The 19,361-nt window shown below is 39.2% G+C and overlaps 1 pseudogene; it reads left to right on the plus strand.

Moving 5' to 3' along the window:
* The first annotated feature begins 2,015 nt into the window (after positions 1-2,015).
* Positions 2,016-13,101, plus strand: LOC136219197 (uncharacterized; annotated as a pseudogene).
* The last annotated feature ends 6,260 nt before the right edge of the window (positions 13,102-19,361 follow it).

Consider the following 19,361-nt stretch of genomic DNA (forward strand, 5'->3'; position numbering starts at 1 on the left):
TTGAGCATAATAAAGATCCTAGTAGAGGTGAAAATATATTTAGTAACCAATCCCGAAATGGAAGAGAAAACCCATACGCATCCAAAACCTCCAAAATGAAATTCCAGTCCATACAATCGAACGTATTTTTCGTGTTAATTTTTAGGGCCACATTTCCCACAAAACAATCTTGGTTTAACACATTGATCCCCCCCCCCCCCACACACACCTGAGGCAATGTCAATACAACGATGAATATTTCTTTGTTTAATAGAGCCAAATTTGATGAAAATGGAAATCAGAGCTCAAACTTGGGATCTCACATCACTCAATTAAAGCTTCCCGATGGACCTGTTACCCGAGCAAGAGCCAAACAGTTTGAAGAGGAGCTTCAATCATATATGGTCCAAGTGATGGACGTCGCGGATAAAAGCGTAGTTTCTGAAATTAATGGTCCATTAATTGTCGTATCTCTTTCAAGTTGCATAAGATGTGAATACGGAGGTCAATTGGAGCATTCAGACTCACATGAGAATGTTCAAGATTAATTGGCGTTGTTCTCAAGGATTTAGCAACAATTTCAGAAGTTTTCCTAAGGCGTGGGCACGGCTTAGACAACTTTGGCCTCTGTTTCTCCATAACAAAAGTGGCCTGGAAATTGACGTGGGCACGGCTTAACAGATATCGGCTTCTGTTTCTTCATAACAAAAGTGGCCTGGAAATTGACGTGGGCACGGCTTAACAGATATCGGCTTCTGTTTTATTTAATAATTAGGAAGGTTACCAATATACCCTTAACTTCCTATTTCATTCCTTATTTTATTGTAAGGACTATTACGTCCAAAAACTAATTAGAATTAGGTTAGGTATTTATAGCTTTCCCTTGGATTGTAACGCCAGACATCGATTATCATCAAAATTAAAGTTTGGAATTTCTTCTCTTGAGAGGGTTTCTCTTGTGTTCTTTGGGGCACTACAACTGAACAATTCGGAATCGAATCCTTGTTAGTTAGACTAGGGATTGGGTCTTTGCAACTTCGTTTTGCAGGGGTTTTCTTCCGTCTCAATTTATCATTCGGATCGTATTCTTGGTTGTTGGAGATTGGGATTGGGTCTTTGTAACTCTGTTTTATAAAGGTTCTTTTCTATCCAACCTTGATTCGTTAGCTTTCTTGGGAATCAAATCTAGTTGTCGGGTTTTCGAGGCACCGTTCCTCGTGGGTTCGCATCAGTTTGGTATCAGAGCCGAGCTCTAACTTTTCAGGTTTTACCTATCAGTTTCTTTTTTTTGATTTTTTGATTTATTTTTTTTATTGTTTTCATCAAATTGAAATTAGGGTTCATATTTGATTTAGGGATTTTCAAAAGTTGATTCATTGATTACATATCAACCTATCTTGCTTTCCTAAGTTTTCCGAAAAAAAAAATCAAAAAAAAAATAATTTGTGCTGCAGCTAACCAATTCTAGTTTGTTGAAGGTATAGAAAAAAAAATCGAAAAAAAGAGTTGTTGTGGAATTGAATTAAGATTTTAATTCAAAAAAAAAAACAAAAAGAAAAGTTGCAGTCGAATTGAACTCAAATTCAATTCAAAAACAACACATAAAAAAGTAAAGCAACATAAAAAAAATCGAAAAAAATAGTGGATTGAAAAAAGAGAGGCTAGTTGTACTAAATAATTGTCATTCCTATTAGACAGTTATTGTTTTGTTCTATTCTTTCGTATCGTTATTTTTTTTGGTCATCGACTTGTTTATCTGCGATCCGTTCTTGTTTATCGTTTTGCTTCTTAGGTTTTAGGATTTAATTCCGGATTGGACTTTCAGGGGTTTGAAACTGAATTTTATTCTATTGAGTGCTTTAAAGAGCACAATAAGAGAAATCGAGTGGTAAAAGGCAAAGAGTGGTGAGCGTATCAGAGTGAAAAGCCAAAGAATTGAGCGAAACACCGAGAGGATTGTGAGCTTGGATTAATTTTCTTATGTTTGTTCAACGTGATCTGTTTGGTTGTGTTTCCTTTTTTGTGTAGAAAAAAAAATGGCGGAAGAACGAGTATTGACCTTGTTAAACCGGTTGATGGAGCGTATGGATGTGATTGAGGAGAATCATAGAGTTGCTTTAGAAGCACGCAACGCCGAAGAACAAAATCGACGTGATAACCGGGATAGAAGAGTTTGGCAACATGAGGAACAAGGCAGAGAAGACAGAGGTCTTGGGAATGTGAAGTTGAAGATTCCCACATTCAATGGTAAGGATGATCCAGAATCTTACCTAGAATGGGAGAAAAGAATTGAACTCCTATTTGACTGTCATAATTATTCTGAGGAGAAGAAAGTGAGGGCAGCAGTGATTGAGTTCACAAACTATGCACTAGTTTGGTGGGATCAGCTTGTCACCTCTAGATATAGAAGCAGGGAGCCACAAATTGACACGTGGGGTGAGATGAAAGCCGTTATGAGGAAGCGTTTCGTTCCTAATGATTACTATGATGGCTTATACAGAAAATTGCAATCCCTTCGACAAGGCTCTAAGAGCGTAGATGCTTACTATAAGGAGATGGAAATGGCAATGTTGAGAGCCGATGTAGTGGAAGATCGGAGAGCTACCAAGTCTCGATTTTTTGCTGGCCTTAATCGGGACATAGCCAATATTGTCGAATTTTAGCATTGTGTGGATTTGGAAGACATGGTGCATGCATCAAAGACAGCAGAATGCCAACTTAAGGAGAGGAAGGAAGCTAGAACCTACAATGGGGGTTCCTCATCTACCAACTCTAATTGGAAGAACCGATGGAGAAGTCAAGAGAGGGGAAGCAGAAATCCATCCAAGTTTGATAAACCCATACCTAAGACAGACTCCACTGACAAGAACAAGCAGAAGGTAGAGGAAAAGCCGAGAGCAAGTAAAATTCAATGTTTCAAATGCTTAGGCTTCGGGCACATAGCTTCTGAATGCACGAATAGAAGAGCTATGGTGATGAGAGGAGGTGCAGTGGTCACTGATAGTGAGAGTGAGTGTGAGGTAGATGAAGATGAAGGGGAATTTGATTCTGATGAGGCAGACGGCTACACTAAAGCCGATAGGGGAGAATCACTAGTCATCTTACGACTATTGAGTGCTCAAATGAAGATTGCCGAGGACAAGAAACAACGGGAAAATATTTTCCACACTCGATGTCTCGTGCAAAGCAAGGTATGTAGTGTGATTATTGATAGTGGTAGTTGTGCTAATGTAGCTAGTACTACTTTGGTAGAGAAGTTAGGATTGCCAGTAACAAAGCACCCACATCCTTATAAATTGCAATGGTTAAATGATTGTGGGGAAATAAGGGTTAATAAGCAAGTTTTAGTGTCACTCAAGATTGGGCAATACCAAGATGATTTGCTTTGTGATGTAGTTCTTATGCAAGCCGGTCATATTTTGCTAGGTAGACCATGGCAGTTTGATAAAAAATGCTATGCATTTAGGGAGGAAGAATCAATATAGTTTTATGCATGATGGAAGGAAAATTATTCTCGCTCCCTTGACACCAGAAGAGGTCTATGAGGACCAAATTAAGCTCAGAGACCGCAGTGGGGCTGTTTCTAACAAGGCACCTGAGTCCATTGATAAACAGAGAGATTTGAGAGAAAAGCATGCTTAGAAGAGTGATGGTAAGGGGGACTGATAGGGGTCAAAAACCCCTATCTTTGGGTACGGTTTTAGGACGGGTTTTAGCGTTATTTTGTTAATAAGCGAGCAATTCTCGCATTTAAATGCTTTTGTGTGAGTTAGTTAGAAATTGGAAACGTTTTATTTACTTTTCGTTGTTTAGGCTCGTTTTATGATCAATTTAGGCAAATACGGCCAAAATGGCATGCATATTATAATTCCGTTATCTTTTGAAGCTAATTGATCCGTCAAAAGTCGCACCAAACGAAGCGTTTGCTCAAATAAGCGATTGGCGGGTCAATTTAGCCCTTGGACTAATGTTGTTTGGAGTTTATGTGCGTGTGCAGGTTAAAACATGATCAATTTCAGGCAAAATCGTGTCTCGGGGACCCCCGGCAGTCGCTCGGCGAATTGAGCATCGGCGCGCAGCCCGGGCGCTGCTCGGCGAGCAGCCCAGGCACGGCCCAGGCACTGCCCAGGCACCGCCCAAGCACCGCCCAGGCACCGCCCAGGCACTGCCCAGGCACTGTGCCTGCTCGCCGAGCAGGCCGCCAGGCACCTGCTCGGCGAGCAGGGGGCTGCTCATCGCGAGTAGCCCTGCTCGCCGAGCAGCTCGCCCTGCTCGACGAGCAGACCTGCGGGAATTGGTCAAAAAGACCAATTTCGCCCCCACGATGCCACGATGGACCCCACGACTTCCTACATCAATAAGGACACGAATTAGGTCAAGAAAAGGGCCCGAGCCGCGTCTATAAATAGAGTTTTTCCAATGTAAATTAGATATCTTTCGTTTTTGTAAATTATTTTAGCTTTCCCCTTATAATTCCTCTCCATCTTCTCCATCTTCCTCAACCTCCATTGAAGCTCCTTCAAAGCTTTTTCTCGAGGAATTATCAAGGTCCGTCCTTAAGATCAAGTCGCCGGCTGCAGAGTAAACAGGTTCCCTGAAAGGGATTTTTGTATCTCCTTTTATCTTTCCATGTTTGTACTCTTTGATACAGTTGCCGAACTTGACTTATTGTATCTTGTGACAATTATCTTCGCCTTTAATAATAATTTAGCTCTTGTTTTGTTCTATGATTATTTGTCTAATCTCTGTCTTACGCTTTATTCAATTGGTTTAACTCATTCAAAAGCCCCAAAATCTAGTAGGCACATATTGCGAGCTGAATCTGACCTAGTCAGAGCCTAGGAGATTGACGACCTCTTAGTTGATTAAGCGCCAATTTACTGAGCCTTAGACTAGTTTCGGCCTTAGGGAATCACGCGCTAGGAACCTCAGGAGGGTAAGTAGGGTTAATCGCCTTGAATACAAGTGACTCAGATTAGGTTTTTATTCAATAGATTTGATAATCTATCTTTATTATTATCGTTCATACCATGTTCCTTCGAATAGTTTCATTAATGAAAGATCAATTAGGGGTAAAGTAACTTAGTTAGGCGTAGAATAACTTAGATAATTTAGTTAGAATTAGATAACTTAGCTAGGATTAGTATAATTCAACCTAGGAGTAGATTAATTAAACAAACCAAACTCAAAACCCCCTAAGCCTAGATAACATCCGAGACCGAGTAGTTTGATACTTGCAGAAATAAATCCTGTGGACGATAACCTGGACTTAAACCAGAAATTTATTACTTGATAACGACGGGGTACACTTATCCCTTAGTGAGGTTTCTCCGGAATCCGCATCAAGTTTTTGGCGCCGTTGCCGGGGATTTATTTCTTCTGCAATATCGAACCAAAGGTCGATTTGTTAGTTTAGGCATTCATTGTGAATATCCTTTGTTTATAATCGTTTATACTTGTTTATATATAATCCTTTATACTTTTCTTTTTGTGAATATTTGTTTCTAATTTTTATTGTTATTTCTAATGATTCTTCTTTTTTGAGAAAATGGCTAGAAACAATGGAAATAAGGAGTCTATTACGCATTTGCTTAACTTTCTATCTACTCACGAAGATCAAACTGACGATTTGTATGCCTCAATTAAAAATTTATGCATACAAAAAGGGATCCTAGTTGATTCAACATCGGACGAATCAATTAAAGAACCCAATTTGGTAGGTCAGGTTGATAAGGTAATATCTTTTCCCATTAACAATGAAGAACTGATCCCTAATTATGAGAAACCGAAAGTTTCAATATTAATTGAGGAATCAGTTGAAATTGAGCCTCTAGAGAAGAATCCAAAAATAGAAGAGTTCGGTTTTGCTCCAAGTCCAGAAATTTCCATTCTCTTTGATTTTACCAAGAGAATCAAAAAGGGAGCAAACTAATTTTTTTCATAACTTATTTAAATTTTATCCGTTGTTTTTATTAAAATTCTTTGAAACTGATAATCCGTTTTGCAGGTACGGATTATTTATTCAGGAATTTGAATTCCTAACGCGAGTAGAAGCATACACCTAGGCGGGAATTCTATGTCGAGCTCACCGACTATAACGTAGCGCTTCTTGAGAGGCAACCCAAGTTTTAATAAAACTTTTCAGGTTTGTTTTATTTAGATTATACATTGATCTTTTAGTTTAGTCTTTTTAGTTTTCTTTTACGTTTTTTTAAAAGTGTTGTTAAAAAAAAATAATAAAAAAAATAAATAAATAAATATTTTTTTAGTTGTTTAGTTTTCTTTTATTTTATTTTATTTTATTTTTTTAAAAGTTTTCAGGTTTAAAATAAAATTTTAAAAAAATATATATATATATATTTTTTTTTTGGCCCAGGAGGCCCTGCTCGCCGCGAGCTGGGCGCTGGCGCCCAGCCCGCCGCTGGGCACTGCGCCCAGCCTGCCGTTGGGCGCTGGCGCCCAGCACGCCGCTGGGCACTGCGCCAAGCCTATCGCTGGGCACTGCGCCCAGCCCGCCGCTGGGCGCTGGCGCCCAGCACGCCGCTGGGCACTGCGCCCAGCCCGCCGCTGGGCACTGCGCCCAGCCCGCTGCTCGGCCGAGATAAGCAGCGGTTCGGGATTTTTTCCCGAACGAAGCTGAAATAAATAAATAAATAATAATAATAATAAAAAAAAAAAATTTGCCACCGCAAATCGTCAAGCTTTTGGCGATTGCGCTAAAATCAGTAATTTGTCTTCTCCACCCTAACTTTTTGCACTTGTACTCTATGGTTTGTGATGCAATGTTGGAACTTATTGCATATTTTTAGTGTGAGGAGGAGGGGTAGACAAACTTACAAAAATTGTATAAATTTTTGTTGCGTCGTGTCTAGTTTAGTTTTGCGTTTTCCGGGTTTTATTTAGGTTTTGTATGTTTAGGACCTAAAACCGTGAACCTCCTTCGAATCTAAACTTCGTTATTTGTCTTTGAGGGCTGAGAACCGAATCTAAAATTGTATGACAACTAGTTTAGGTGTGGGATACAACTCTTGTATCTGTAAAAGCATGAGCTAAGGTTTGCATTTAGACCCTACTTTTGAAGAAATGCTAAAATCATTACTTAGGTAGATAACTTAAGAATCGAAGGCATGTGACATTAAACTTGAGTTTGGGGAAAACTAGTAAACACAAAATTGAAACCCAAAGAATTGTGAGTTGAATTTGAGCCTAAGAGCGAACATCAAAAAGCTCTTTTTCTTGACATTTTTGTGTGAAAGCTTTGACTTATGGAAGATTACAGATTTTGCACCTAATACTGTGTTGAACCTACATGCGATGGTTTGAGATGATAAACGATGAATCAGCCTCATTAGAATTAACCATTTTCTTTACCTTATTTTTTCTTTTTCATCCACTCTAGGAAGCCCCTTTGAGCCTATATTTTTGTAGTTTATAGATTTTTCTTTCGTTCTAAGCTGTTTTTGCAAACCACAACTTGGTTTGCTACTTAACCCAATTTCTTGTGCAAAGCTCAAATAAAGCCTTTGTTTCTTCTAGCGCTTTATCTTTGTTTATGGCATTACAGTAGCAAGCCAAAAGGCTAAGAAGTGAATGAGCATCACTATCCCAAAAAGAAAAAAAAAGAGAAAAACAGAAAAAAAAAGAAAGAAAAAGAAAAGAAAAGAGACGAACAAAAGGGAAGAACTTCATTCCCCAGTTCTTAAAAATCAAAAAACGTCTCAAGAAAACATTCCAAAAAGAAAATAATAAGGGATGAATAAAAAGCTCAGTCACTTCATATTTGCTAAAGCCATTTAAACTTAGTTTTTGTAGCGCTAGAACTATTAACCCTTGTTGTACCTTTAACCCTCTAACCACATTACAACCCCGATTAGAGGCTGTTTTTGATATCATCGGAATCATATAGCATAGTAGAGGAACGCGGATGAACGTGCAAAATCAACGTAATCCTAAGCAAGAACATAAGCCGAGAGTAAACACTTTAGCCACCAAAATTGTGTGAAATGAGTGAACTACCTATGGTGAGGTGTTCTACTTAGCGATCCCCTCAAACTCGTTTAATTGAACATGTGTCCTTTTGCTTAAAACTATGACCTATGATAATTGAAATGCGGCTTTTGGATATCGTGTCTCTACTTTGTATTTCCGAATGCATGTAATTACAGATGCTCGAAATTGTGTCAAGCACCTAGTCAAACCGGGAGGTTTTCTAGCTTGCTTGTGATTGTGGGTTTAGTTTTTTTAGTTTACTTGGGGACAAGTAAAGTTTTAAGTGCGAGGAGGTTTGATAGGGGTCAAAAACCCCTATCTTTGGGTACGGTTTTAGGACGGGTTTTAGCGTTATTTTGTTAATAAGCGAGCAATTCTCATTGAAATGCTTTTGTGTGAGTTAGTTAGAAATTGGAAACGTTTTATTTACTTTTCGTTGTTTAGGCTCGTATTATGATCAATTTAGGCAAATACGGCCAAAATGGCATGCATATTATAATTCCGTTATCTTTTGAAGCTAATTGATCCGTCAAAAGTCGCACCAAACGAAGCGTTTGCTCAAATAAGCGATTGGCGGGTCAATTTAGCCCTTGGACTAATGTTGTTTGGAGTTTATGTGCATGTGCAGGTTAAAACATGATCAATTTCAGGCAAAAATCGTGTCTCGGGGACCCCCGGCAGTCGCTCGGCGAATTGAGCATCGGCGCGCAGCCCGGGCGCTGCTCGGCGAGCTGCCCAGGCACTGCCCAGGCACCGCCCAGGCACCGCCCAGGCACCGCCCAGGCACTATGCCTGCTCGCCGAGCAGGCCACCAGAGGCCTGCTCGGCGAGCAGGGGGCTGCTCGTCGCGAGTAGCCCTGCTCGCCGAGCAGCTCGCCCTGCTCGACGAGCAGACCTGCGGGAATTGGTCAAAAAGACCAATTTCGCCCCCACGATGCCACGATGGACCCCACGACTTCCTACATCAATAAGGACACGAATTAGGTCAAGAAAAGGGCCCGAGCCGCGTCTATAAATAGAGTTTTTCCAATGTAAATTAGATATCTTTCGTTTTTGTAAATTATTTTAGCTTTCCCCTTATAATTCCTCTCCATCTTCTCCATCTTCCTCAACCTCCATTGAAGCTCCTTCAAAGCTTTTTCTCGAGGAATTATCAAGGTCCGTCCTTAAGATCAAGTCGCCAGCTGCAGAGTAAACAGGTTCCCTGAAAGGGATTTTTGTATCTCCTTTTATCTTTCCATGTTTGTACTCTTTGATACAGTTGCCGAACTTGACTTATTGTATCTTGTGACAATTATCTTCGCCTTTAATAATAATTTAGCTCTTGTTTTGTTCTATGATTATTTGTCTAATCTCTGTCTTACGCTTTATTCAATTGGTTTAACTCATTCAAAAGCCCCAAAATCTAGTAGGCACATATTGCGAGCTGAATCTGACCTAGTCAGAGCCTAGGAGATTGACGACCTCTTAGTTGATTAAGCGCCAATTTACTGAGCCTTAGACTAGTTTCGGCCTTAGGGAATCACGCGCTAGGAACCTCAGGAGGGTAAGTAGGGTTAATCGCCTTGAATACAAGTGACTCAGATTAGGTTTTTATTCAATAGATTTGATAATCTATCTTTATTATTATCGTTCATACCATGTTCCTTCGAATAGTTTCATTAATGAAAGATCAATTAGGGGTAGAGTAACTTAGTTAGGCGTAGAATAACTTAGATAATTTAGTTAGAATTAGATAACTTAGCTAGGATTAGTATAATTCAACCTAGGAGTAGATTAATTAAACAAACCAAACTCAAAACCCCCTAAGCCTAGATAACATCCGAGACCGAGTAGCTTGATACTTGCAGAAATAAATCCTGTGGACGATAACCTGGACTTAAACCAGAAATTTATTACTTGATAACGACGGGGTACACTTATCCCTTAGTGAGGTTTCGCAGAAACCGCATCAGGGACTTGGGGAGAGAAAAGCCAAATCTGAAAAAAAAAAAGATAATTGATATTGATGTGGCCAAGGAGCGAGTGAGTCGAGGTAAAAATAGTTCTGAGAGTATAAAAGGAGAGGGGCCATATGCAAAAGGAGAGTTAAGAGAGAATAACAGTGTGGGGCGGAGTAAGGTTAATTTCTTTGCAAAATCCAGTGAGGTTAAGTATGCTCTTTCTATGAATAAGCCTGTGTTATTACTTATTTATAAAGACGCATATGTAAATCAAGCTGACAATGTCCTGCCTAGTTCTTGTGTTTCTCTTTTGCAGGAGTATCAAGATGTGATGCCTGAAGACTTGCCTGAAGGGTTGCCACCTATTCGAGGCATCGAACACCAGATCGACTTAGTACATGGAGCAGTTATCCCTAACCGTCCAGCTTACCGGTGTAATCCTGAGGAGACTAAGGAATTACAACGCCAAGTGGAAGAGTTGCTTGCTAAGGGATACGTGAGAGAGTCGATGAGTCCATGTGCTGTTCCTGTGCTTCTCGTGCCTAAGAAGGATGGGAGCTGGAGAATGTGTGTTGATTGTCGAGCCGTCAACAACATAACGGTAAAGTGTCGTCATCCTATCCCTAGGTTAGATGATATGTTGGATGAATTACATGGGGCTGTAGTGTTTAGTAAGATAGATTTAAAAAGCGGATACCATCAGATTAGAATGAGAGAAGGGGATGAATGGAAAACTGCTTTTAAAACTAAACACGGTTTGTATGAATGGCTCGTTATGCCTTTTGGTCTAACTAATGCACCATCCACTTTTATGCGCTTAATGAATCATGTGTTGCGTGCATTCATAGGCAAGTTTGTGGTAGCTTACTTTGATGACATATTGGTGTATACTAAGTCATTAGAAGAGCATATGGGTCACTTGAAAAGTGTCTTTGATGTGCTTAGAAAGGAAAAATTGTATGCTAACATGTCTAAGTGTTCTTTTTGCACGGATCGAATTGTTTTTCTTGGTTATATTGTGAATGCTAAGGGAATTGAAGTAGATGAGGAAAAGGTAAGGGCAATTCGTGATTGGCCTGCACCTAGTAATGTGTCTGAGGTCCGAAGCTTTCATGGCTTAGCATCATTTTACAGACGATTCGTGAGGGACTTTAGCACTTTAGCTGCTCCCCTCACAGAGGTGATTAAAAAAACAGTTGGATTTTCATGGGGGGTAGCACAAGAGAATGCTTTTAATATTCTGAAAGATAAATTATGTTCTGCTCATATCCTTGCATTACCTAATTTTGAGAAAGCGTTTGAGATTGAATGTGATGCCTCCGACATAGGTATTGGTGCTGTTTTGATGCAGGATAAATGATCGATCGCTTTCTTTAGCGAAAAGCTGAGTGGGGCTGCACTTAATTACCCCACATATGACAAAGAGCTATACGCTCTAGTGCGGGCATTGGAGACATGGCAACACTACCTCTGGCCCAAAGAGTTTGTCATTCATTCTGACCATGAGTCCGTGAAGCATCTCAAAGGGCAAGGGAAATTAAACAGGCGGCATGCCCGGTGGATGGAATTCATTGAGACTTTTCCTTATACCATCAAGTACAAGCAAGGTAAGGAAAATGTGGTGGCTGATGCACTATCACGCAGGTATGTTCTCTTAACTTCATTAACTACCAAGCTCTTGGGATTTGAACATCTTAAAGAGTTGTATCATGGTGATGTTGATTTTGGTGACATTTACTCTTTGTGTGGTAAGTCTGCTGTGGACAAGTTCTATATACTTGATGGATTTTTGTTTCGTGGGAATAGACTTTGTGTCCCACAATGTTCATATAGAGAATTACTTGTTAGGGAAGCTCATAGTGGTGGTTTAATGGGGCATTTTGGGGTTAGAAAAACTTTAGATATTTTGCATGAACATTTCTTTTGGCCAAAAATGCGTAGGGATGTCAATAGATTTTGTTCTAGGTGCATCACTTGTAAAAAGGCCAAGTCTAAGGTTTTGTCTCAAGGTCTTTACACACCATTACCTGTACCTACGGAACCCTAGGTAGATATTTCCATGGATTTTATTGTAGGGTTACCTAGGATAAAGAAAGGTCGTGATTCTATCTTTGTCGTAGTTGATAGGTTTAGTAAGATGGCACATTTCATTCCTTGTCATAAAACCGATGATGCTACTAATGTTGCCGATCTTTTCTTTCGCGAGGTTGTTAAGTTACATGGAGTCCCTAAGACTATAGTATCCGATCGAGATGCCAAGTTTTTGAGCCATTTTTGGCGTGTTTTATGGAGTCGATTGGGTACTAAGCTTTTATACTCTACTGCCTGTCATCCACAAACGGATGGACAGACTGAGGTCGTTAATCGAACCCTTGGTCAAATATTGCGTACGGTAGTCGGTAAAAACCTTAAGAGCTGGGAAGAGTGTTTGCCTATGGTTGAATTTGCATATAATCGTAGCATTCATTCATCTACTTTGTTTTCTCCGTTTGAGATTGTTTATGGACTTAACCCTCTTACTCCTATGGATTTGTTACCTTTACCTGTGGATGCAAGGTCTAGTACAGATGGCGTTGAAAAGGCTGAGTTAGTGAAATCCATTCATGAGAAGGTTCGTAAGCATATTGAAGAGAAGAATCGACGGGTTGCTTCAAAAGTGAATCAACATCGTAAACGAGTTGTGTTTGCTCCCGGTGATTTAGTGTGGGTGCATTTTCGAAAGGAGCGATTTCCTGGACTCCGTAAAAATAAGCTCCAACCTCGAGGCGATGGACCATTTCGAGTTTTACAGCGAGTGAATGATAATGCCTACAAGATTGACCTGCCTGGTGATTATAATGTTTCTGCTACTTTTAATGTTTCTGATCTATCCTTTTATGATGCAGATACTGATTCGAGGTCGAATCCTCTTGAGGAGGGAGGGAATGATGAAAATGGAAATCAGAGCTCAAACTTGGGATCTCACATCACTCAATTAAAGCTTCCCGATGGACCTGTTACCCGAGCAAGAGCCAAACAGTTTGAAGAGGAGCTTCAATCATATATGGTCCAAGTGATGGACGTCGCGGATAAAAGCGTAGTTTCTGAAATTAATGGTCCATTAATTGTCGTATCTCTTTCAAGTTGCATAAGATGTGAATACGGAGGTCAATTGGAGCATTCGGACTCACATGAGAATGTTCAAGATTGATTGGCGTTGTTCTCAAGGATTTAGCAACAATTTCAGAAGTTTTCCTAAGGCGTGGGCACGGCTTAGACAACTTTGGCCTCTGTTTCTCCATAACAAAAGTGGCCTGGAAATTGACGTGGGCACGGCTTAACAGATATCGGCTTCTGTTTCTTCATAACAAAAGTGGCCTGGAAATTGATGTGGGCACGGCTTAACAGATATCGACTTCTGTTTTATTTAATAATTAGGAAGGTTACCAATATAACCTTAACTTCCTATTTCATTCCTTATTTTATTGTAAGGACTATTACGTCCAAAAACTAATTAGAATTAGGTTAGGTATTTATAGCTTTCCCTTGGATTGTAACGGCAGACATCGATTATCATCAAAATTAAAGTTTGGAATTTCTTCTCTTGATAGGGTTTCTCTTGTGTTCTTTGGGGCACTACAACTGAACAATTCGGAATCGAATCCTTGTTAGTTAGACTAGGGATTGGGTCTTTGCAACTTCGTTTTGCAGGGGTTTTCTTCCGTCTCAATTTATCATTCGGATCGTATTCTTGGTTGTTGGAGATTGGGATTGGGTCTTTGTAACTCTGTTTTACAAAGGTTCTTTTCTATCCAACCCTGATTCGTTAGCTTTCTTGGGAATCAAATCTAGTTGTCGGGTTTTCGAGGCACCGTTCCTCGTGGGTTCGCATCAAAATTGATTAGGTGTAATAATTTTGGATGCTACACGAGATAGATGATTCTCTAGACCCAGTAACAAAGAAGCTAACGACAGCTGTACAAACAATGGGGCCCATTACACGCCAAAAAGTTCAGTAGAAAGTCCCTCCGAAGCCATCAGGACCGGCAAAATTTTTCATTTCCATAGAAAAAACTGTTTTCCGGATGTCCTCATTAGACGGGAAAATTAATTAGCATGCCCACATTTTCCTATGAAGTGACCATGGAAGGAATAACATGCTCAATTAAAACTAAGGCTGAGGCATCAAGTCTAACAGCAGAACCTATGAACAATTCACTATAAAAAAGTATTATGCTGCTGAATTTCCATACGATCAGTGATGATCAACCATTAATTCTCAAAGCTGAAATCCCGACTGCGGCTTTTTTACTAGTCACATAATTGATTGGCAACTGATAAAGAATAAGGAACAAAATATTTATGTATTTTATAATGACATTTGGAATTGATCTAACTTGCTAACATTATAGCTAAAATTACTCTTGGCTCTACATTAAAGGTATTTTTGCACCTTATCCCAAAACATTTGGCAAAATAATGATACACAAAGTACATGGTTGATACGCAATTAGACAAATATCATATAAGGACAATTCAGCTATTTTACAATATAAGAACACATTTTTTTTCAATAACTTTAGAGACAATTAATCTTATACTAAGTTAAAAAAACAATGGATTAAATAAATAAACTCTCATGATCATATTTTTTATCTTCATTATGGATATCATAAGTATATATACTCAGTTTGTGTAAAAATGTATATATCCATTAAAAAAGTTATTAAAATGTATTAATTACAATGTTAAGCATTTTTCTGAAACTAAATTTAGAAATAAGATATATTGCAGAAGAAGCAGATAATAAGTCTTATGCTGTCAGCTTGTCACTATTTCATTGTTTATACAAGAAGCTAGAAAAAGCCTAGAATAGATAGTGAGAAAGTTGTGGACTGATAAGATAAAAAATGGAAATAGTTTGATTAAGTCTACCATTGGGCTGCTGCCTGAAATTTATATTTTCATTACTGCTATACACAAAACGATACCATTCCATTTAAGTGGAATATGGAATGGTGTCATTTTGTATATCAGAACTAACAAAAAAAAAAATTGAAACCTATCTAATCTCTACTCTTCTTCAACCTCGCGACAAAGCTACATAAAAGCTCAAACTTCTCTTCACCGGCAGCATTGGAGTATGGGGTAAACTCCAAAAATAAAAAATTATATACATAATATTTATACATTTTTAAATCTTTATGGGGTAAGTGCCCCTATTGCCCCCACTGTAGATTTGTCCCTGCTTGAAGAGATGGGACGGAGTCGGAGCCGAACCATGCTTAAAGAGCCAGAGTGAAGGCAATTCCCTAAAATTTGTAGCAATCAAAGTTAAATCTAAAAAGGTCCAATAACTTTGATGAAGAGATGCATAGTCTACCATAGGTTCTTCAATACAAACAAAGGGTGAATGATGTTTAATACAAAGATTGTAAATGATGTTGTGTGGTTGTATTTCTCAAACCTCTACAATTCCAATAAAGGATTTTAACATTGATATTTTGAAGTAAGCTTTTTGGGATCCTTCCACTACTTAAGATAAGACAGAAAAATGATTAAGGAGGGCTCATGATTGGTGACATCACTCTAATACTTAAGTCAGCAAATTTAGAGGAGAAGACAGATGCTGAAAAGTATGTAACTGAAATGTGCAAATAGAATGTTACTTTTTGATGCATTGTGTACCTTTCTATTTATAGAGTGACAATGAGTTGGATTCCACGTGTCAGCTGCTTAATGGAAGATGTTTGTTGTTAACCTGAAACAGTTATACCAATCATTAACCTGAAATAGGTTCTGTTCATCCGAGATGTGCTTGTTGACTGAAGTGAGAATATTGCTTCTTGTACTTCCGGTACTTGTGAAGATCTGTTGGAAATAATCATGTAAGATATCTTCTAAACCATTGTTCCAATCGCACATTCGCCCCTCATTGTTCTGTAGTTCTGTTATTGAATTGATTTTCCTGCATGCAGAGGCATATAAGTGGAAGTATCTTGAGTTATTATCCCCATCTTGGAGCCAATGGAGTTTTGCTCTCTGCTTCTAATAATCATCTTGTTGTTGGAGCGTTTTAATGTATTATGCTCTGGTTGCTTTGAAAAGTTGAATTCCCAGCTGATCAGTTCGCCTTCTCAGAACTTCGGAACGTCTACGGAGGGCTGAAACTTTGTTTTTAAAATTGCCTTCCAGATTTTTGCTCCATTCGCACAGAGCAGTAGTGCAGGCTGAGATGCGTGCTGCAATAGGTGAACCTGTACTGACATCCCATGAGGTTTGAATGACAGTAGCGCATGTATTCTCCCTGAGCCATTGGTTTTCAAATCTGAACCGCTTAGTTTTTGGTGCGAATAACCATGTTTTAATTCGGAATAACAGGGCTGAATGGTCAGAGCAGGCTGCAGTGAGGTTGATTAATTCTGATGAGTTGAAGAATTCATTCCATTCCTGATTGACAACCACATGGTCAAGTTTTTCTTCAATCCAACGATCGGTACCTCTTCCGCGTTCCCAGGTAAATTGGTACCCTTTCATTGGTACAGTGGTTAAACCGCAGTCCTCTAATGCCCTTTGGAAACCGTCGATTAGCCAGTACGGACGTGTGGAACCACCTCTTTTGTCAGTAGTGTAGGCAATGTCATTGAAATCCCCGGCACAACACCATGGTATTTGATTGTTTGAAACGAATGATCGGAGAAGGTTCCATGACTCTCTGTGTCGACTCCTTTCAGGAAAGCCGTAGAAACCCGTAAGTCTCCATTGATTAATGCCAAGAATAGAGATTAATGAGTCTATGTGGTTTTGAGATGATGACTGAATGTCAATGTGAATGCTATCTTTCCATATTAGAGCAAGACCGCCCCTATGTCCCGTTCCATTGATAATGTGATGTTTCATGAACCCTAACTTATGACAAACTTTAGTGACTTTGGCCTCTTTAATCATAGTCTCCATTAGGAAGATGATCAACAGCCTATGGGCAAGAACAAGGTCCCTAAAGAAGTTAACTGTTCGAGGATTGCCCAACCCTCGACAGTTCCAGCTAAGTAGACTCATGCTTCCGGGCGGACCTGGTCCCTAGGTCTCGCCTATTCACCATGTTTCTGTTGTCCGGTACAACTTTGTTCACAGTCCATCTTATCTATTGTGGTTCGCTGGCGTTTCAGTTCAACAATAAGCCCTTCGGCTACAAAGTTAGACAGCTGAGTATGTGTAGTTGGAGCCCCTCGAGGGTTGATGTTATGAGGTACTTTTGTGTTCAAACTCCCTTTCGTGCTTGCTGCCTCAGTGTTACCAGTAATCTGCTTGTTGAGTGGAGTATACGGTTGATTTTCGAACCGGGATGTATCAGATTCTTCAGACGGGTCTCGTAGCCACTCTTTACCTCGCTGGATGCCAGTTTTCCTCAAAGAAGCACGAAGCCAACTGCCAAATTTCCGTTCTCTGGTTACTTCCTTGCAATCAAACAATTGGGGACAGAATTTATCCGTGTGGCTAATAATCCCCCAAAAAAAGCATAACTGGGGGAGTCTTTCGTATCGGATATTCACCCAAAGCCAGTCACCTCCACTCCTTTTTATCTTCTGACCAGTCTTGGTTGGTTTCCTGACATCAATGGTGATCTTAACCCGTAGATAGCTCCGTCGTAGTCCGGTAAAGTTCTTGGGATCAGATTCAACATATTTTCCTGCTTGGTTGCCGATTGCTCTACACACTGATTCTGTTTGAAAGCCAATGGGGAGGTCAGATATCTGTATCCAGATAATTAGGTCGGTAGGAGTAGGATGCAATGGTTGTTCTGATGCTTCAAGCTGTTTCACAATTAACAGATTCTGGTTGAAAGTCCAGGGTCCATCGTTCAGTACCCGCTTCATGTCTAGTTCATGGTAAAATTGGAAGAGATATCTCCCTTCCATATCAGTTTCTGTGATGGTAATTCCTTTAACAGGTTGCCAGATAGCTGCTAGTGTGGTTTTTATTGACTCGAAGTGTGTAGCTTTTATCGCAAGGAACTGTCTGTTGGTCCCTAGTAATTAGTTCCAAGGGGGGGTTATGAACTAATGTAACTTTTTCGCTTTTAATTATGCTGACTTAATGTTATTTTAAGAGTTTGATAACTCAGCGTGTTGGTCAGCACGGGCGATTGACTAGTCAGACAATTTTAGTTCTATGCTGACTAAGACTGCTTGACTTGAGAATTGGGAATTGACACTCGAAAGGTCAGCTTCCAACTTAGCACTCAGATTTACTCAGTTTCAGTTTAAATAATTTATAGGCTGAGTAAATACAACAAGCAACACATGCACATATATATAAATATTGAGAGCAAGAGTTTAGAAGTTACTCAGCACGACTTATCCTGGTTCGGCCTCTCTGCCTACGTCCAGTCCCCAGTTCCTCCTGGGATTTTCAATCCAATACTGAGCTCTTTCAAGGTAGAGCACAAACCCTTTACAAGGCAGAGAGTATGCAAGAGTACGTCCTCTATTCGTCTACTCAGCTCCGACTAAGTACTACAACCCAGCACTTAGATTTTTCTACCACTGAATACTTACAACCAAGTACTCAGCTCAATACTCTCAATATTCCTATTGATCACACACTTGTTCTTTTTCAACTAAAGAACACCTTAGATGATTACAAAACAATCAATCTAGCATTTACACAGAGAATAGAAAAGTTGGTGTAAGATCTTTTTGTATTTGAGTGCTTTCAAGATTTTCTCTCTTGTATTTTTCTTTTGATACTTCGGCAAATGATCCAAGAACTATCATTGTCCTTTTATAGATGAATTTCTAAAGATTGGATCATTTGAGATGATTTAGCTGTTAATGAAGGAAATTAAGGCTAAGGTATAACAGTGGAAATATAAAAAATTTAGCCTACTTCCTTTTAACCATAGGATCCGTTAATCGTTATTTCATATAAAGAGGGATAAGAAGGAATACCTTTAGAAGAACAATCTACCGTTGTTAAAGAAGCGCCCACAATTCTTCTTCGAGTTCCCAAGCACGAAGTATAACACGGTGAGGTTAAGTTAGAATCAACCCTTATGAGATGCAACCAAAATAGATTGCCTCTAATTAACCAACACAAGATCAAAGAGAAAAAGAGATGAATGAAAATTAATCAATCGACGGAAGCCGTATGAATTCTTGTCCACGAACTAGGGGATGCGAATTCACTTTCTCTCTCTATTGTATGTTTCGAAAATCACAATAAGGGGAGGGGTTAGGCTTAGTCGAAATTCACTTATTAGGGGGGTATATATAATAATTTGTATCTAAACCCTAGTTAGATAGGAATAGGTTACTTAATAGGAATTCAATTCGGAATAGGATTCCCAATTATTATCTTATAATATATCTAATATATTTAGGATAATAATAAATAACCTAATTGGATAATAATAGGAGTATATTAATCTAATTAAAACTCCTAACTTAATTATCTCTTAATTAATTTAAT

This window comes from Euphorbia lathyris, chromosome 1 (assembly GCF_963576675.1).
Source record: "Euphorbia lathyris chromosome 1, ddEupLath1.1, whole genome shotgun sequence".
In the NCBI taxonomy this organism is placed as follows: domain Eukaryota; kingdom Viridiplantae; phylum Streptophyta; class Magnoliopsida; order Malpighiales; family Euphorbiaceae; genus Euphorbia; species Euphorbia lathyris.